The 21,473-nt window shown below is 41.7% G+C and overlaps 1 protein-coding gene across 9 annotated transcripts in view; it reads left to right on the forward strand.

Moving 5' to 3' along the window:
• Positions 1 to 1,190: 1,190 nt before the first annotated feature.
• IL15 (interleukin 15) overlaps positions 1,191 to 21,473 on the forward strand; it is a 61,950-nt gene continuing 41,667 nt past the window's right edge. For 5 of the 9 annotated variants that reach the window (XM_036313909.1, XM_036313908.1, XM_036313903.1 and 2 more), the window contains exons 1-3: positions 1,191 to 1,333; positions 1,665 to 1,813; positions 4,468 to 4,573. The gene's annotated coding sequence lies outside the window, so the exon portion shown is untranslated. The remainder of the gene's footprint in view (positions 1,334 to 1,664; positions 1,814 to 4,467; positions 4,574 to 21,473) is intronic. The other 4 variants (XM_036313904.1, XM_036313911.1, XM_036313905.1 and 1 more) reach the window with 3 other exon arrangements.

The raw sequence follows: 21,473 nt of genomic DNA on the forward strand, positions 1-21,473 counted from the left end.
CTCATGCTGCCAATCCAAATCGGAACTTCAGCATTTTGCTATGAAAAAGTCTCTTCAGATTTGAAATCATTAGCATCATCACGAGAAAATGGAACATTACCTTGTCTTGGACAGAAAAGAATGATTGTTTCATTTCCAACTATGGTGAAATTTTGAATGAGTGTAAAAAAACCCTTTTTTTACATTTTGACATTTCACTTATTTTGTTGATAGTGAGTATCTAGAGGTCAACTTTTTTCATAAAGATATGAAATGATTTTATGTAGAACTTTACGCCACCTCATATTTAAATCACTTCTAATATTTTTCCATTTTATTTTTAACAGGCAGGATGATATGGAATACACTGAGTCAGACACATATTTTACTAAGCTCCAGGGAGCCTTATCATTTTTTCTATGACATAACCCTGGAAACTTTGGTGGAGGACCTTCCATGAGGGATTTTCGGTGGCTCACAAGTGAGCAAGGTTCCCTGCAAAGGGCTTCCAAAACTGGGCGCCAGGCCTTTCCTCCGGACCCTGGCCCGCAGCTCCCTTAGCCTCAACAATGAAATACCACCATCATAAAATTGCACAGGATCCCATGAAATGGGGCCACGTGCAACGTTTATCCTCGACTTCGCACTCCATCAGCAGACAGACTCATTCCCTTCAAGTTCAGTCTCCGTGCCAACTGCCTCGGACAAAGTAGTTACCCAACATTTCCTCTTTAAGACCTGAGAGCCTTCCTTCATCTACCTTGCTCTGCCGGCGAGCCAAGGTGGCTGGTCTGCAGAAGCCGCTCCTTGCGATCCACACATTCCCCCTTTCCTGGGGCGGCTTGGGCGCGCACCACGCCCGGGTTTCCAGGCTTCTGTGGGGCCCTGCCTGGCTCCGCAGACGCGGTAGGTGAGCTCCGGGCCCTCGCCTCGCGCTTTATCTGCAGGTGCCCAAGGGGGTACCGGCCGAAGCCCGAAGCCGGAGACCAGAGCTCTCCGACCACCTCCCAAGACCCCTCCAGGTTCTGCGCCCCTGCGCGCGGTCGTGCCAGAAACCTGACCGGCGCACCAACCCGAGGGAAAGGGCAGCCGCGACGTCTTGGGCAGTTATCCAGGAACTGCCATCTCACCCTTCCCCCATCGCCCTGGGTGTTTATCTTCGCTTCTGCTCCCCACCCGTTTCTCTTTCACTTTTGTTTTCGCTGGGGGGTTGGGACTCCTGGAGTTCAGAGCGCTCACCCGGTTCACTCGCTCTCCGGCGGCGCCGTAGCTCGAAAGGAAAGGCAGTCGGGTGGCCGTGCCCTCTGGCTGCGCCACCTGCAGCCCCTCACCGAGCAGCCCGGACTCGATGGAGGTACAGAGTTCAGCCTCTCCGCTTTGGGAAGGGAGGTGTGGGTGGTTGAAAGGCCGTTAGAATTTCCCCCAACAATCTCCGCCTTGGACCCCTCCCACCTCCAGCTGGACCCACCCGGCTCCCCGACAGGCTGCCCCGCCCTCTTCTAGGGAGCACTAGACTGTGACTTCAGTTTCCACTTGCACTTCGTGCAGAGATTTTTCACCTTCTGGCCCTTTATTTCTCTGGTGGCCTCTTCTCGCCATCCTCCGCTTCCAGAGGAGCGCAGATTGCTGGTCACTTGGCCGTCGCGCGGGTTCCCTAGTGCGCTCCTCTCTTTGCGTGTCGCCAGCTGCAGGTGAGACGCCAGGGTGGGTTGGCGGAGAGCAGTGACGTGCGCCTGACCGCCCTCGCCAAGCCGCAGGTTCAAAGAGAAGACGGCGTCTGGCTGCACCAAGCGCTGAGTTTCTCACCCCATTGAGCTAAGAAAGTTCAAGAAAGGTACTGCATCTTCCCGCTTCTTCCCTGATCCCTCCCAAACCCCCTGCAGGCCTGCGCGCGCGCGAACACACAGGACTGTCTGTACCTTTGCTGGCAAAATCAAATTCCCCTCCTTTTCTTTGATCGGGAACCTTGCCTTCCAGGGAGAGGAATTTGCAGGAATGGTCACTTTTGGCAGTCAGACCTGGGCCTGTATTTTCAGTTCCAACCCTGGACAAGACATCTGTCTCTCAGAAAAGCAGTATGAGAAACTTGGAAGAAATGCAGGGGATTTGCATTTCATTCAAATCCTTGTTCAAGGTGGTTTTAAATTAAATTCCAGTTATTATTTTCAAGTGTTATTGAGACTGCCTTTGCAAGTGTATACAATTTATTTGAATTTAACTATGTAATCCCATGCACTTAAGGGTTTGTTAACTTCCGTGCATGTATAAGGTAAGGTTACTCTTCAATGATGCTTATAACAGATTCTTAAATAGTGAGTCAGAAGTTTTGAAACTAGGAGTGAAGTGGTTGTCACTAGCTATTATTTTCCACTGTGTGTGTGTGTGTTTTTTTTTTTTTTTTTTTAAAGCTACTTTCTTTTTTATTGAATGCACTGGGGGTGACATTGGTTAATAAAATTATATAGGCTTCAGGGGTACCATTCTATAATACAGCTTCTTCCTCATGCCATGACACTGGTGATGGTGTCAATTTGTAGCTGATAGGCATCTTCATCTTGTCCATGTGCCCACAGAGGCTTTATTCAGTCTGGATGTTACAGCACCCTGCTGGGTGAACTGGGCAATACAGATGCAATTTCAAACTCCCGCCCTTTCATTAAAAAGCCAGGTCAGGCCCTAACCGGTTTGGCTCAGTGGATAGAGCGTCAGGCTGTGGACTCAAGGGTCCCAGGTTTGATTCCCATTAAGGGCATGTACCTTGGTTGTGGGCACATACCCAGTAGGGAGTGTGCAAGAGGCAGCTGATCGATGTTTCTCTCTCATTGATATTTCTAACTAACTATCCCTCTCCCTTCCTCTCTGTAAAAAAATCAATAAAATATATTTCAAAAAAAAAAAAAAAAAAGCCGGGTTAGTGGGTATGGTAGACAGAAGGAGGAAGTACTAAAGAAAGAATGTTATATATATATATATATATATATATATATATATATATATATGACAAAGTAGTAGTCACTCTAGATTTTAAAAGTGATGAAAAATTTAAAAATTTCCTTGCTATAGTTAAGAAGTGTCAGAAAGTTCTGAAGTTTTTTACGGTAGTGTTTTAATGTCATATTCTTATAGTTCTTCCTCTGCTTTGTGTTCTCAAAGTTTTAGTCGTAGTCAGAATGACCTTCCCTGCAGCCCTCTGCTCTGGGACAAAGGGGCAGAAAGGAGGTGGGCTGGCCACTGGTCCAGAAGCTGTAATAGGCCGTGTGTTCGCAGGATTCTACTCAGCTGTTTAAATGGGTCTCAGACCCAAAACAGTTTTTTAACATTTGCATTCACTGCTCTGCTGATGTGGATGGAGGGGGAACTCCAGAACCTGATTTGAAGCTGTAGTTCTGGAATTTGGAATTTTCCTACAGATTCCCGGTGGGCTTAAGAAAAACAATGTGATGCTTTTTGTTTTAATCCATGAGATTCAGATGTAAATGTGAACATCTGTATCACAAAACATGTTTGTCAATGAATTGCATGTTTATAAACTTCTTTGGAGGATGGGAGAAATAGCAGTTTAAAGTTTATTGAAATAGTTTGATAACTGGCGGGTTTTAAGCCCTAGGGGGTCCTCAGGTTTGCTGGCTCTGAGTAAACTTCAGGAAGACTGTGAAGGAAGTCCTGAAATTTGTGTATAAGTGGATTTTTCCAAGGGAAATGCCCATAATTCTAATCAGCTTTTTAAATGGGTCTTGGACCCAAAACACTTTTTAAAACATTTTAAAATTTAGAAGACTCTCCTTTTTTCTTCTCCTTACTGTTAAGTTTTGCTCATTCTGTAACTATTCTTTTAAAGGTTAGGTAATGATAATACAGAATACTGTCTTTGGGCCCACAACTTGAATTATGGGAAATAATACTAATCCTAGGTAATTTTTTGAGTTCTTATTATGTATCAGATGTTGTTCCAAGAATGGATGTATTTTTTTAAATTGTCATAATAAACTTATGTGGTGGTAAGGATTGTATTTTGTAGCTCAGGAAATGGAAGCATAGCATAATTTAATAACTTCCCCCAAGTTACAGCTAAAAGGTGGTAGAGCTGGGATTTGAACCCAGACAGATTTGGTCACTGGTATTTATGAAGGATGATATTATTTCCATAGAAATACTTCCCACAATTTGACAGTGACAGTCAACCCCTATTGCATTTGGATGCAGGGTTATAATAGAATGTTGGGTTTAAAGCCATGCTTACATGGTTCTTACATGATTGACATTATTGATGATATATTTAAGGATGGCCTTTATGACCAGATAATATTCATAGGAGTGTCTATATGTGTTTGGTTATTTGGAGACATTTCCTTTATGGTTCCTGAATGAAAACATTTGTCTAATTTTTACCAGTTTTTGCTGACAGAGCTTGATAAGTAGTGGGCAAATGTGGATTGATCTATATGTTTCTATCTATTGATCTACCTGTCTATTCATCCATCCAAACAGAAGCCTGGGATTCATGGGGAGATCAGGACAGAAGACTTTCCCATTCTATCACAACTGAGGCGGTAGAGTCAGCCGTTTGGGAAGTCTGCTTTCAGAAAGATTTAAGGTATGATGCTTGGCAAAAAGGCAGCTTTTTTCTTCAGCTCAGTATTAGCTCTTGGATTAATTTACTTAGTAATTACAGATTAGTGCATGAGACTGTTGAGACTGAACATTGCCTAAGTGCTTGCTGCTACCTATTTGATGGATTGGATGGGAAAATCCCATAGGAGAGTTGAGAGAACACCTGGGGTTGTAGCTAGTACTGGAATGTGTTATAACTATTACATTTATTACTTTGCTCTATGTCAAGGAATGGTTTCCTTTTTTTTTTTTTTTTTTAAAAAAAGAAGTTATTTAGTGCTGGAATCAGAAATAGAAAATAAGAGGCTCTTTGGTCTCACTTGTACATATTTTATATCAGGAGGCGGGTATTTGTATGCATATATTTTCCAGTGTTTTTTTCCACTTTGAGTCTATTGGTGTCTTGCCAGTCGTTTTCAGAAGAGCAGAGGACTGTATGTAGACCACAAAAAAATGGACCAAGAACTCTGAGTCCCTATTAGCTGATCATGTTCAAATAATACACAATTACTTCTTCCCCCAATGCTGACAAGATGCAGGGACGATCAGGAGAATGACAGAAAGTGTTTACTCAGATAAAGGAATTGAAACTGAAAATGATCCTAGAAAAAGAATATATGATGCTTGTAAGGTGGGGGAGGGGGGAAGCTCTACTTATCACAGGGACATGGAGAGAAACCAGTGACACATTCAAGAACCTCTTGTGTCATTTCTCCCCTTGCACATGGTTAGCACGGACTTCTGAAATTTTCAAATAATTATTCTTTAATTAAACATGTTACAGTTAGAAATCTTATGATATAGCTTTCCAATTTCTTTGACTTCCTCCATCCTCTGCAGCAACAAAAATAAGTATTGAAATGTAGTCATTTAAGAATTTTATTGTTGAAAACTATTATTTATGTTACTTTAAATATTATTAGTATGCAGTTAACCAAAACAACTCATTAACTTTGGTAAGAAATTATTAGGCATAAAACTAAACTATATTGGAAGTGTATATGTGTATAGATGTAGATATGGGTGGTGTTGCGATCAAGGCTTTGATTGGAAAGGGTTTTCCTAACATCCCTTTTTCAGATTGCCCCTCCGTTTGGCAAGAGGCAGGGTGAGATTCTGGATGTGGGGGGAGATGCCTCTCTTTTCATAAAATGGGAAGAGAGTGATTATGAAAGGGGAAGAGGGAAAGGAGAACTTGCTAGAAATGTGCTTGCCTCAGGCATATTTCAGGCATATCACTGATAAAATAGTGAGTCTGGAAATAGGTTTCTATAGAGCTCTCTATGCCCATAAGAGCTTGAAAAGCTGCCAGCTTCCCCAGGAGTGCCTGCACTTCGCTTTGAAGGTCTCTAATCATACTTACTGCCCACCCCCCACCTGCTTAGAGGGTGGGGGTGAGAATAGGTGCCAGCCAGGTTTGGGGGCTTGGATAGCTTTTGCAGCCTAGTCTCTTCCAGTCCTCAGCTCTGGTCACACTTTCTCTGGGCTCTAGACACACTTGCTATTTGTTAGCTTTCCTGCATCCTATTCAGAATGCCCACCCTCTGGAGCTTTTGCTGTCCCTTCTACTGCCCAGGCTGAACGATTTTCTCCCTTATATGAATGTATTTGGTGCTGTCTGCGTTCCCCTATAATAGCTTTCGTCTCTGTAAATTCATCTTATTATGTGTTTGTCTCTGTAGTTATGTTTTAAATAAAGATAGGACAATGTGGCCTGTATGCCCAGCCAAGGGCAGGTCACATAGTTGACTTTTATTGACTTCAGTGAGAGTAAGTCAGGTCATCCAACAGCTTGACAGCTAAGCAGAGGAATGTAAAACATGTAACAAACATAAGTAATATAGCAAAACCAATGTTACAATCCTATAAAATAAAAGAGAAACATGTAAATTGGCCTTCCCTCTGCTACGCTCACCAGCCAATCAGGAATGAGTATGCAAATTAACCTGCCAAAGATGGCGGGTTAATTTGCATACACAGGTGCCGGGCAGAGAGTAGAGCAGGAGAGCCAGCAGAGAGTGGAGCAGCTTGGGGAATTTGGCTCCCCACGCTGCCAGACGGAGAGCAGAGAGGGAGAGCTGGCGGCTTGGAGGACTTGGCAGAGTGGGAGGCCATGGGACCGAGACAGAGCAAGAAGGGAAAACCAAGAGTGCAGGGAGCACCAGGAATTCTGGGAATAGTAGTTCTGGTGGCAGCCCCAGGACTTGAAGTGGAAGCCCAGAGCACGGGGAGCACCAGGAATGCTGGGAATCATAGTTCTGGTGGCAGATGGATCTCCTAGACACTAGAGCAAAGTGAGCCTGGAGCAAGTTACTGTTGCGGTGGGGGATGGCGGGAAAGCAAAGGTGAGAGACATAATTAAAATCAGAGTGTCTAGGAAAAATTAAAGGGAAGAGATCCTAAAACTTCCAGGAAATCTTCACCAATGAAGCAAAGAAAAAAAAAAAAGCCTCTATTATTCTGTGAGCAACAAACCAAACTGGGTTGGGGGTCTCAGACAATTCGCTTATATGATTGCAAAGACAGACAGAAACTCTCGGATTGGAGAGGGCTCCCCTGAGGGCTCCCAGATTGGAGAGGGTGCAGGTCGGGCTGAGGCACCCACCCCCAGTGCATGAATCTTCCCGCACTGGGCCCCTAGTATTATAATAAGAGCAGTATTTTAGGAAGTTTGGTCTGGGGTAACATTTATTGAGGAAAAAACACATTAGAGGTAAGGGAACTAGCCATAAATTCATGGCAGTCTTCCAGGTGTGTAGTCTCCTTCCTATCACCTGCTCAAGGGCATAGCTCTAATAATTCATCCTTTCTCTACACCATCACTACTTTTCTCTCTGTGGTGGATCTTTCCAATCACTATATAGCCATGATATATATTTTTTTCCCATTAAAACAAAACAAAACAAAAAAACCTTCATGCTTCTCTCCAGCCACCACCTAGTTTTTCTGTCCCCATTTTGTAGAAAATTTTCAAAGTCAATTCAGTTCTGTCACCAATTTCTCTCTTCTTAGTCTCTCTTGAACCAGCCAGGTTGTGGTCCCCACTGCTCCACTAAAAATGTACTTGTCAGAGGTTCTAAGAACCCCCATGCTAAATGCAGTGGTCAGTGCTTGGTTCCCACCTGTGCATACCCCTAGAGTTCTGGATTGGCTTGGAATACCTTCTTACTTCCTTTTACCTCACCAGCATCTATCTGTCTCCTTTACTGGTTCTTTGTCCCCCTACCCTTTTAAATAGAGAAGTTCAAGGGCCCAGTGTTAGGCCTTTTCTCTGTCTATACTCACTCCCTTGGTGACCTTATTCAGTCTCTTGGCTGTTAATGTCTTCATACACGATACTTGCTATATTTATATCTCCAATCATGACTTCTCTCTGAACTCCAGACCCAACAGTCTTTCAACATCCCTGATTAGATATCTAGTACTCAGCAGATTCCTGACTTAACCCAAAACTGCTCCTCCCACTGTCTTCCCGATCTCAGTTGATGGTAATTCCATATTTTTAGGTGCAGAGACAGTTAATCAATGAATCTTGGATTTGCCCTTGACGTCTCTTTTTCTCACACCTCACGTTAATCTTCCACTAACCCATTTACCTGTGCCTTCCAACTGTTTCCCACATCTGACCTTGTCAGCCCCTTCACTGTGCCACCTCGTTCCAGCCATTGATATCATATCTCATGGAATTATTGCAAGAGTGGGTCTCCCTGTTGCTACATTTCACCCTCCACCCAACCTTCTTCTCAATACAACACAAGAGCCAGAATGTTTAACCTGTTTCTGCTCTGCCTTCATTAAATAATAAAAACCAACACAAACCCACCTGACAAATAAAACAAAAAAAAATCCCTGAGAATGATAACTTAAAAAAAACAACGCACAATAATTTGTCATTATTGTGCAACTGGGCTACCTTCAGCTGGTTGGTTCTTCTTAGGTTGCTGGGGAGAAACATTCAAGAAGTTTTCTTCAGCTCATCTATCTGGCAACTCAGCTGGGCTGGCTGGAAAGTTAAAGGCTTTCCTCTTCTTTGTCCATGAGAGATAGCTCTTGTCAGCAGTTGAGAAGGCTGCTTCGTGTTCATAGAGTTAGGAATCTAGAGACCTTTTGTGTTCTCCCTTTTGTTTAGCTGGTGGTAATTAAAATTATAGGAAAATTTTCTTATAAATATTGGGAGCTTCCTGTACATTTTTTCATTCCTTGAGAAAAAGACATACCCACAAAACTCTTAACACAGGCTCCTCTTGACTTTGGCTGCAAGTCAGAATGCTGAAGGACGAGCCCTTGGGGTTTTAGAGGCGCTTCTGTCTCCCTGACAGAGCCTACGAGGCACTACATTTTAAATCTTTCTGAGGTCTTCATGAAGAGATTTTCCCCAACCACATATTTGATTTGATCTTTCACCTGAGAGCACATGGTGCTAGTAGACCCCTGGATGTGATTTTTGCCCTAAAATGACTTCTTCCTTTAAGAATCTTTTGCTGACTAGACAAGCAAGCAGGACAATAAATTTTCGTTTCCAACCTAGCAAGTCCCGATTTCCTCTAAATTCTGCTGAACATTTCAGTTCATCTTTCTCTTCCTGTAATTAATCCTAGGCAGCTAAACGAAGTCAGTTTTCACATTTAGAAATCTTAAGCATGTCCATAGTTCATGAGTACATTTCCTTAATTCTGTATTGTTGCTGGTGACAGTGTTGCCAAACATCTTACTATTATATAACACTAGAGGCCCCTTCCGGCTGCCGGCTGGGGCCTTCCTTCATTCTGTGCCGCACCCTGGTGGTCAGCGCACATCCTAGCAAGTGATCGAACTCCCAGTCTCCTGGCCGAACTCCCGAGGGGACAATTTGCATATAAGGCTTTTATTTATATAGGTGAGTAGCCCTCTCTCTGATAATAATTTCATCAGTGCCCTTGCTTCTCTTCAGGTGTTTCTCCACCACCTGGTCTCATATTAATTTTAGTGCCGGTTCTTAATTGCTATGTAATAAACTACCCCCAAATTTGTTCAAGGTTTCCAGCTTAGAAATTTGGACAGAAAATAAAAAAGGCAACGACTTGTCTTCACTCCACAATGTCTATGGTCTCAGCTGGTATGACTCCAAAACTCAAGAACTGTCTGAGATGGCTTAAGACATTGGGTAATATATATGGGTTCTCAGCTGTGGCTGTTATCTGATTCCTTCTCCACTTGGCGTTTCCACCAGCTAAATTGGGCTTTCTTACAGCATGATGTTCTCACGGTTGTCAGACTCCTTACATAATATCCAGCTTCTATCAAATAAGAAATAGGAGCTTCAGATGCTCTTAAGAAGCCTGGGTATGGAATTCCCAGGCTGTCACATTTGTCTCATTCTATTGGAAAAGCAAGTCAGAAGGTCCTCCCAGATTCAAGGGGTGAAGACATTAATATTCTCTCTCTCTCTCTCTCTCTCTCTCTCGATGGGTAATGTTGCCATGCTTGTTCATGGAGGGAAGGCATTGATTGGTGGCAGTATCTTTTGGAAACCTGCCACACACTGTGATCCTGTTTAAACCGTAATTCATTCATGCCATTCCTCTATTCAAAACTCTCTGCTGCTTTCTCATTTCACTTCATTAAAAACCAAGTTGCATTGCAATGGTCAGTGAAGGGCGAAGTGGTTTGTATCTCCTGATCTCATCCACTACTTCTCCCTTAGCTCACCAATTCAGTCACATTGGCAGCCTTTCTATTCCTCCGCCACCCTGCTCTATCCTTATCTAAGGGTCTTTGAACTTGGTGGCCCCCTGCCTAGAATGCTGTTCTCTCAGATATGATCCACTCCCTTAACTCCTTCAGAGCTTGGCTCAACTATCCCTTTTGAGGGAGGGTTTCCCTGATTGGTATACTTCAAACTGTACTGCCACCAGCACTCTGGGCTTAAACTCTTCTCTACACACCTATTACTATTTGACATACTACCAGGTTTTTACAGTACCATAGCCAAAACTCTTAGAGTCAGATATGTTTAGAATTCAGAGTCTTTTCCAGATTTTGAAAAAGTAATTGTTAATAGACTGAATTGTGTCATGCCCTTCCCTCCTCCTCCCAATTCATATCTTGAAGCCCTAACCCCAATGCGACTGTATTGGAATAAAGGGTTTCAGGAGGTAATTAAGGTTAAACTAGGTTATTATAAGTGTAGGCCCTTAATCTGATAACGCTGGTGTCTTTATAAGATTCGGAAGAGATACCAAGAGTGGACATGCAACAAAAGGCCGTGTACAGACATATTGAGAAAGTGGCTCTCTGCAAGGCAAGAAGAGAGAACTCACCAGAAACCAGCCCTTCCAGCACTTTGATCTTGGAGTTCCAGCCTCCAGAATTGTGAAAAAAATATATATTTTCTATAGCTTAAACCATCCAGTCTGTGGTATTCTGTAATGGAAGCCCTAGCAGAGCAGACTGAGAGTGATACAAATGCCTTTAATATATACCATGCAGCAACCAAGCTGATTCAGGTACCTCTCCAAAAGTGAAATAAGTGCAGAACATAGTCTTATGTCAGTTCAATTTATGTTTGGTTAACCTATGAATTAAGTAAAAACTTTCAGTTTTTAGAGCCCTTTTGATTTACGTTTTCAGATAAGGGATTTAAATATGTTATATTTGATTCTTTAATACATGCCTTTCTCTATTTGAATGTGAGCTACAGGAGAGCTTGTACTTTTATTTTGTTCGTTGCAATAACTCCATCGTTTGTCATGGCATATGGTAGGCACTAATAAATATTTACAGAATGGGTGTCAAAGAGTAGGGTATGTTAAAAGTAAAGGGGAGCCCTGACCGGTTTGGCTCAGTGGATAGAGCGTCAGCCTGCGGACTCAAGGGTCCCGGATTCGATTCCGGTCAAGGGCATGTACCTTGGTTGCGGGTACATCCCCAGTGGGGAGTGTGCAGGAGGCAGCTGATCGATGTTTCTCTCTTATCGATGTTTCTAACTCCCTCTCCCTCTCCCTTCCTCTCTGTAGAAAATCAATAAAATATTTTAAAAAATAAATAAATAAAAGTAAAGGGGAATAGAAAGAAGAGTTATTTCAAAGAAGATCAAGTTTATTTCTTCATTGATCTGTTTTCTTTGGCAACATACTTTTCAATTCCAAGTATGGGCAAGAGGCTCTTCTAAGTACTTGACAGGCCTTGATTCAGTCGGAGGGGCAAAGTGCAAAGAGAGTCCTGGTGACATCATCAAGATTTTAATCTTGGGAGACAGGAAAAATAAACACCGGAGGAACAGACATTGGTTACAACTGGGAAATGGATGAACTTGATTTTGCAAACATTAAGACCGAGATAAAAGTGGAACATGCAGTTGCATATGTCCTGTAATTTATTAGAAATACTGGACTGAAGATTGGGTGAGCTATTTGTACAAGGTATTTTGTTTTGTGACTTCATAGTGAAGAATGATTGACTGAAGCACTGTCAGAATATTTCCTCAGGAGGCCAGTGCACGTATAACAGGTTTTGGGAAGAAGACCTGAGGGATCTTTACGTCACCGTGCTGGGCTCTGACAGAAGGAATGTTCAGAAAATGTCTTCACGAAGGTGTTGGCCAGTTTTTAGGTCTTCAGAGAGAATGGCAGACTTCACACCTTCCCGCCTAGCTTCCCTGTCATACTTACTCTGTCTGGTGCTCTCACATGGATTTTATATCCCCATAGGACTAGTCTTATGTACTCATCTTTTCTCTTTTAATCACAGTATAATTGGCATAAAACATTATATTCGTTTCAGGTGTATAACCTACTGATTCAATATTTGTGTAAATGGCAAAATGATCATCACAATAAGTTTAATTAACATTCATCACCACGCATAGTTACTGCATTTTTTCCCATGTAATGAGAACTTTTAGAGACTTACTCTCTTAGCAACTTTCAAATATACAGCACAGTATTGTTAACTATAGTCACTATAGTGTACATTACATCCCCATGCCTTCTTTATTTACCTGGAAGTTTTGTACCTTTTAACACCCTTCAGTCATTTCACCCACCCCCAACCCTGCCTCCAGCAACCACCAATATGTTCTCTCTATCTATTAGCTCATTACTTTAAAAACATATCCACTTTAAAGAATCACTTCCTTATGAAGTTCTCATGGCAAAACCCCAACTTTGCCACCTCTATGGCCCCCTGAAAAATATCGCCCACATCCCTCCTTTATGCTCTCTCCACGGATACTTTTCTAATACTGTGTGCAGTATTTTACAATATTGACTTGTGTTCACGTTGCCTCTCTGTGGTAATTGGTGAAGGTGGTCCTAAGGATGGCAAGAATGTGATGGTGGAGTTGGAAGGGCTGCAGTTTGGGAAACATTGCGTCCTTGTGTGACTAGCACCTTGCCCAGCACATAGTAGATCTTTAATTATGTTCTTTTTGTTGTCAGTAATTATCACATATTGCTGAGGGGTCAAGTAATATAAGGTTCTGAGGAAAGGAGCTTGACTAGATTTATTTGGAAATAACCCATCAGTGATCACATAACTTTTGGGAAACCATTCCCATCATATTCAAAAAAAGGCAAATACAATTTCTTGAGGGTTGAGGGCCTAATTGGGGCCAGGCTACAGATAGAATCCTTACATTCATTATTTGGATGATACTTATGAGCTCTTTGGAGTAGTATGACCTTCATAGAACTAAAAAAAAAAAAAAAAAAAAGGACTGTTTAACATTGTGTGCCAGTTTGTTCACTGAAGGGATACTTTTACAAATTGCAAAATAAATTCTTTAATAAGTGCAAGGGGAAAAAACAAAGTGCACTCTATTGTCTAACTTGCTTCAAATCAAAAACCTTTCCTTTTCCTAATTCCAGTTACCAAATGTTTTGAAAAAAAATTTTCAATAGACAAAAACAGTGAGAAAATTTTATAAAAATAGTAGTATCCTATATAATGAAAGCTTAACATGCTAAGTGTCCAGTCATCCAATCAACCAATCAAAGCGTAATATGCTAATGATATGCTAAGGCCGCTCAACTGCTCACTATGACATGCACTGACCACCAGGAGGCAGACAGTTGACCAGTCACTATGATGTACACTGACCACCAGGGGGCAGATGCTCCAACCGGTAGGTTAGCTTGCTATTGGGGTCCAGCTGATGGGAACTGAGTGAGATGGGCTGGACATGCCCTGAAGCCCTCCTGCAGTCCCTTCCAGGCTGGCCAACCTGATCATGAACTGGTGGGGTCCCTCAGCCTGGCCTGTGCCCTCTCTCAATCCAGGACACCTTGGGAGATGTTGGAGAGCAGGTTTTGGCCAGATCCCACATGCCAGGCCAAGGGACCCCGCTGGTGCATGAATGCGTGCACCGGGCTCCTAGTAGTTGATAATTATTTAGTGCCTCTTCTCTTGAGAATGCAAGAGAACAAATACACAGTCATAACAACATTACTCTATCACTTTAAAACTTGTAATAATCCCAAATGTCAGATTTTAAAAATCTATAGTTTATATCTTTAGAGTCTACCCCTAAGAAGCAAGATTCTAGTTCTCATTGTTTTGTGAAGGACCTTTAAAACTTCAGACATGTGACGTGATGATGATTTTAGGTTTGATATTGAGGTATTTCTCTTCTAAAACCTCAACCTCTCTTAATTCAAGGCACATTCGAAGTTTATAAAGCATTTGCTTCCAGGCTACGGGTTTGAATCCAGATAGGCTAGCAACAGACCAGATTGAAGAGCCTGTACTATTGTATTCTGGATTTAACAACCCCATGACTCTCTACTCCTCCAGTACCTCATTCCCCAAGGTTCCTTCCCAGACTTTTGTTCTAGGTACCCCTCTGTCTGGTGGTAGTGATGGGATGAGCAATTGCTTAGATCTAAGGTATAGACATATGCAGTTGTGTTGCCCACTGCATAAGTTCTGTGTGCCCCATAGTCCAGGCCCAGACTGCAAGTACCAGTCAAGGTTAACACATGCAGTGAAGCAGACTTCTCCCAGGTCCTACCTTTCAGGGAAAATGAGGGTGAGAGCAAGATACTGCCATTTAGAAACCTCTTCTCCATCTCCCCCTCCACTTCTGGGTCCTGACTGTCCAGCTCTGTGCTGCTAAACAATTCCCTTCTCCACCCATGGGATTTTCACAGATGTGGCATCAGTTCCTGAGCATTCCACAAACCACCGTATTTCTCTGGAACCTACAGGGTGGATTTTCAAAGAAGAAGCCAGCTGCCCTTGCTGATTCTTCATCTAACTGATCCATACCAGAAACAGTAGCTATATAAATATATGATGCTCTATATCAACCCACACTGGGCAAAGATCCCAAAGATCTGAGTGTGAAAGCAAGAGTGGTAGCTTAGCCACAGTGAGGAGCTTTCCATCTTCTCATTCATCCAAGGCGGAAAGGTGGTAATTGCTCTGCGGTGAGTTATGAGGAAGCAGAGCTGTCTCAGGGCAGTTGTGGATGGCATGTTTACTTTAGTTGTTCTGACCCAGAAAGTAGTGGTATGAAAATAAGTGGAATGAAGTAGATTGCATTGTAGAAGTATTTTGCTGGTGATACTAGTGTTGTTGCAGGATAGTTACATCTAAGATCCAAAATTAAAACAAACCAAAATCTATAGCCCTTCAGTCATTGTCAATACATACGGGGTTATGAACCCCTTCCCAGCCTATTGTAATCCTAGATTTGGGGGATAAGTTGGCCTCTTTTGAGATCGAAGCTAACATGGAGAGACAGCACAATGGATCATGCATGCCTTATGCTTTCTGTTCCCTGAATGAGCTACTAGTGAAGAATTGAACTGGGAACAAGACACAAGGTCAACCCCAATATTACCTCTTTGTGTAAAACTGCAAAAATACATTTAATTTCTCTGCACTTTGGTTCTCTTCTGGAAAATTAGGATGATTAGACTGGGGGCATTACCTCAGGTGTCAAATCTGATGGTTTTGAGGCTTAGCACAAGGTAGATGAATTTGATCATATGCTGCTAACCATCTGTGACTGTCACAGATGAACTTAGGCACTGGAAGGGACTTCAGACATGGACCAACCTGACCTCCTTATTTTAAAGATAAAAAAAAACAAACCTGAGGCTAAGAGACATGAAGTACCCTGCTAAGGCCACTTAGCTATCTAAAGACAAAACCAGGAGCGGTCAAGTCTCTGGCTTCCAGTCCACTCCATGGTTTTGGTACATTGGGAAGGCTCCCATTGTCATCAAAGAGCCTTCAGTCTCAATATTGCATGAACTATGGTTTTGGAAATTATGCTAATGATGCATAGACTAGAAAGATGGCAGTCTGCATGAAGTCTAGTAAATGACAGGATGGTGAACATCTCTGCCGTGTTTACACAAGCCCAAAGCGGTGATTCTATGTCTGTAGAAATGAATGTTTGTGGTCCACGCACATGACAGCAACACATTTAATGTTAGTTGCCGGGGAGGCTATGTTCTATAACTGAGTGGAGATAATTTCCTATTTTGCATTCTAACCTAGATGATATAGTCTACAAGACTTTCCGGTTTCCTTTGTTCTCACTCCGCCATTTGTCAAGGAATCTTTTTGTTAGTAATTTGATCATTTAGGTTAATAGTGCAGTCTCAGTTATTTAAGGATGGCACTGGTTCAAGAAGTGGCCACCCACTTTTAGCCATTATATCACTCCACACCCAGTAGAAAGGGTCAAAATCTTAAAGACTGCAACAAATGTGAAATCTTATAAAATGAATGAAGCACGTTGGGTGTTTGAAAATGTCTATCAGCCCATCTTCTTTGCACAAAGCTAAGGATCATGAAAGAGAAACATGAAAAACAAAGACTAGAAAGAAGAAAGACATCGTAATCTATTTATAGTCATAGTTTTAGGAACTACTATTTAAATAAGAACATGTAATGAGACCCATGAAAGAGGAGGTAATGCACATAAACCGTCAGTCTCCGAATGTAAGGGCAGGCATTCTGATAGCTGTGTCCCAGCCACAGTGCTTGGCGAGAAGAAAGAACCAGCAATGCCATGAAAGGTAGACAAGTCCTGCTGTCCAGTCCAAGGAAAAGAAGGCCAGCAACCACATGGACCACACTGCAACTCAAGAGTCCAAGCACTCAACCAGTTGCCAAATAAACTGCACTAACACAGAGTCTGCCTCTTAGCAGTTGTATAAGCACTGTTGCTTTGCTATATAGACTGGAGAAGTTTAGTTTACTTGTCACAAGCAGCCTGTCAAACCGTGCTTTAGAAACAAAACCTATGGGACTTCTACTGCAAATTTGTGGCCACTGTGTTGATTCAGAGATCCAAAGTTCAGGGCACATTTTATAAAACAGCCAAGTATTTGGAGTGGGAGACAACAGAGGCCTCGTCAGTAGGAATAATTAAACCCTGGAAGAGTGACAACCAGCTCTAGTGAAACAGTCTGGAGACAGGACTGAGGGATTTTGTGGTCTAAAGTGCATCTATGTTTAATAAAAGATCAGCTTCGCCTTAGACTTTTTAACTTAATTATGTTATTTCTGAGGATTGTGGCAATGGTACCCCTTTGCTTCTTTAGGGGCTGGGTGAGAAGCAATGGAAATGTGAGAATCCAGCGGGAGATGTGCGGTGTAATTAAGCTGTTGCTTTCACTGATAAGCTATTATCAGCAGGTAATAAGAAATGTGCATAATTTCAAATTGTCATATGGCATCGAGTGCTGCAACAGATGAGGTATGTCTTCTGTGGCAGCAGCAAGCAATCATATAGAGATGGGTGCCATTATGGCTGCTATAAATCATAACATACACTTTAATAGTTAAACAATTATCTATAGTGGCAGTACTGGAAAATTGTTTGGTAATGATTGGCTGATTTTTATGTTGAAGAATAATTTTTATATGAATCTTTTTATATAAATACCCGAACAATTCAAAAGAAGAAAATCCTTTTTAAACATATACTTGGGAACTTTTTATTGGTTGGATCATTTATCTTTAACTAGAAATATTTGAAGGATCAGAAAGGCACCAAAATAGTTTTATATATATATATATATATATATATATATATATATATATATATATATATTGTCCAAAAAAATGTATACACATGTTTTGAATAATTATAAAGGCACTATCTATTAAAATACATTTCATTTTTAAAATTGAGCTATTAGCTCTTAAGGTGTGTATACATTTTTGGGGGAAACCCTGTATATATAATATTTTATACATATATATTTAGCATTCCTATTATATGAAGATGTTGCATAGTAGGACCAAAGAAGTAAAAACCGGCCACTAGATTTAGACCTCTCTAGTTTCCTGTTGTTGAAAGCCACAAGTTAACAAGGGATAAAAGGAAAATCTTTCTTCTTGAAGGGCTAAAACTACCAGACTTCTCTCTTTTCTTTCTCTTTACTTTCTCTTGGTATTGTTTCTTTATCCACTTATCTCTCTTTCCTCATCATGTTTTTCATGTTCTTCAAATCTTAGCTCAAAATTACCAGCAGTAAAAACCTGACCTTGACCCACCTGGCTGTCTTCTTCCACTTTGATTCTGCTGTACCAGCTGCGCCTTTCCATGACCGTTTGACAGCCTTTTTTGTGTGTGAGAATTTTAAAATGATATCAAGGGGTATGTCTTGCCAAATGTTCATTTCAAGAAAAAGCTGGCACCGGGGAGTCAGTCAGTCACATCGCTAACGCATGTTTAATTTGCCAACATTTTTTCATAGCAAGGCTTCCCTGAAGAAGGAATTAGTGCGAGTTTCATTCACTGTAAAGTGGCACTTTAATAACTCCGAACTAGGTGGTAAGGGTGTTAATGGCCATTTTCCTCTTGCCAGTCCTGTGGGAGGGTGGAACAGCCTGATGTGAGGGATCCGATGACTGGTTCATGGTGAGATGTTATCTTCACAGAGTGATAATCACTAATAAGAGGTGAGACTTTTGAGTGTTCACTCTATGTCAAGGCCTGTTCTATGTAGTTTGCATGAATGAGCTCACTTGAACCTTACAATGACCAGTGAGGTGGGTACTCACATTGTCCCCATTCTGCAGAGGGAGAAACAGAGGCCCTAAGACAGGGGTGGGCAACCTTTTTGTGAGTGCGTGCCCAAACCAGCAAAATCTCTGACATCTCTGACTCAAAATTCTTCTGCGTGCCAACCCTAATTTTTTGAGAACGTGTTACGCCTACTTGATATCTCTTCAGGTGTACGTATGTGAAGAACCTTGAAGAAATAATAAAATTCATTCGAGCGACAAAAACACAGTATATGATGACGAAAAATACATTTATTTTTTAATGTGTACATGTACACTGATAGTCCGACAGAAAACTTTATGACTCCGTTTGGTATTATCAGTGGGACTTTTGCTGCTGCATCACTGATGACAGAGATTTTACATCAGGTTTATATTTCGTGACCTTCAGAGATATGCACGAGCTACTACTTTCATCCGTCAGGCTACTCCTATTACGAGATTTAACAAAATTCATCACTGAGAACAAAGATTTACAAGCGTATATGGATGAAACTAAAACACTGGTTGGATCTAGGAAGGCAGGGGGAGTTAAGGCAGAGGCATAGAAATTGCTCTTCCCTTCTCTCGTCAATCAATGTCTATGGTCTTTAAGATAACTTGTTATGTAAAATTATTTATCTAAGATGCACCTACACTGAATTTATCTGAAAAATAAAAAAGTTGATATTAAGGAAAAAATTGTAAATGGAAGATTATAAGAGAGGGTTTCGCATGCCAGCAAAAGTTACTGGTGTGTCATGTTTGGCATGCGTGCCAGGGGTTGCCCACCCCTGCCCTAAGAAATTCATTAACTTTCCCCAAACCTTAATGTTAGTAAGTGGCTATGTCAGAATTCAAATCCAAATCTGTTTGACTCCAAAGTCGTGCTATAGCTAGATCACAGTTGTACAACAGAAACTTTTGCAGTGATGAAAATATTCTGTGTCTGGCTGATGTGGCTCAGGGGTTGAGCATCAGCCCACACACCAGGAGGTCACCAGTTCTGTTCCCAGTCATGGCATATGCAAGAATTGTGGGCTTGATCCCCCACAGAGGGCATGCAGGGGCAGCCAATCGATGTTATTATTTCTCATTGATGTTTCTATCTCTCCCACTCCCTTCCTCTCTCTCTCTAAATATCAATAAAAACATTTTTAAAAAATGTTTTATATATGCTGTGTGCAGTATGGTAGCCAATAACCGCATGAGTACTTGAAATGTGGCTAGCTCAACTGAGGAAGCGAATTTCCAGTTTCATTTTACTTTAATTAACTTATGATTAAATTAAAGTAGGCATATGTGGCTAGTGGCTACTCAATTGGACAGCACAACTCTGGATACTTTTTGTATGTTGCAGACTATAAGCTAATGGGAAAACCAAGTCAGGAAAATACGTTAATAGAATATGCTATTCTTTCTCCATTTCTAGAGTTTCCCTAGATCCCACATTAAAGAAAAAAGGCTGATCTGTTGCCATATGGAAGATTCAATTTAAAAATGAATTAGTGACTGCCTCCTCTGGTTCAGGCACTGTACTAGGCTTTGGGCATTCTAAATTACCAAGCTACGGTTCCTGTCTTCAAGGAGCTCATAATCTCAGTAACTCTGAAGAATATTTTAAACATTTTTTCCCAGAGTTTCTTCATAGATGATAACACAGAAATTTAAATCTCTCCTCTCTAATTCTTTGCTGTGTTTTGCCTTCATTTTTAATATTTTCTTAACAAACATAGACTCTTCTTTTTTTACTGCAAAATAGACTTATTGATGCCAACTCTGAAATGTTGCTGGAACCACTCTCCTCATAATCCATTTACAATTATCCATTTTCAGAAGTGTCAGTCCTATAGTGTTCTGGTCACTTCCAATTATTTGTCTAGTCCAGCGGTTCTCAACCTGTGGGTCGCGACCCCTTTGGCGGTCGAACGACCCTTTCACAGGGGTCGCCTAAGACCATCCTGCATATCAGATACTTATATTACGATTCATAACAGTAGCAACATTACAGTTATGAAGTAGCAACGAGAATAATTTTATGGTTGGGTCACAACATGAGGAACTGTATTTAAAGGGCCAGAAGGTTGAGAACCACTGGACTCTAGTCTATTTAAAATCCCAACCACATCTCCATATGTTCCTCCAGTTCAAGTAATAACTGGGACTAGTAGGGGAAAGGGGTGCCTTCTAGCTTCCTCTTTCTAGTTCTAATTGTTGGAAGTTAGAGACTGAGAGGGTGGCATAGAACCAAAGGGCCAGCTGTCTCCTGCTTAACTAGGCCATCCTCTGTCGGTGGTTGCTTCTTTTCCTGGCTAACAGTAACTGATCTTTGATACCTTCTGTATGAGAGGGTTCTAAAGTTGGGCTCTCTTATAGGATATGTGTGTGAGTTCTTCCACATTCCATATAGTGGCCTCCCCACTGGCCTTCTGTGGGTGATCAGGCTTAACCTCCCCTGGTGGTACAGCTCAACAGCTCTCATTATCTGAGTCCCATTGGAGGCCAGGCCTGATCACAGCTTTGCTGGATCAAACACTGGAAACAAGATATGATACTTTTCTCCATTATTTTTTTTCTTTTGCCAGGTAAGTTTAAGAGCAAGTCAATAATATCATTAGCTGATATGATATCCAGCCAAGGGATAAAATGCCAGTCTGTATTAATCATCTCTGGCTGCCATAAAAATACCGTACCTGGACTTCTAGAAGCTGGGAAGTCCAAGATCAAGATCAAGATACTGGCTGGTTCAGTTCTCTGATGAGGACTCTCTTCCTGGATTGCAGATGGCTGCCTTCTTACTATGTCTGTCCTCACGTGATGGGGAGGAGAGAGGAAGCAAGCTCTCTAGCGTCTCTTCTTATAAAGGCACTAATTTTATTATGAGGGCCCCACCT

This window comes from Myotis myotis, unplaced genomic scaffold (genome assembly GCF_014108235.1).
Source record: "Myotis myotis isolate mMyoMyo1 unplaced genomic scaffold, mMyoMyo1.p scaffold_m19_p_6, whole genome shotgun sequence".
In the NCBI taxonomy this organism is placed as follows: Eukaryota; Metazoa; Chordata; class Mammalia; order Chiroptera; family Vespertilionidae; genus Myotis; species Myotis myotis.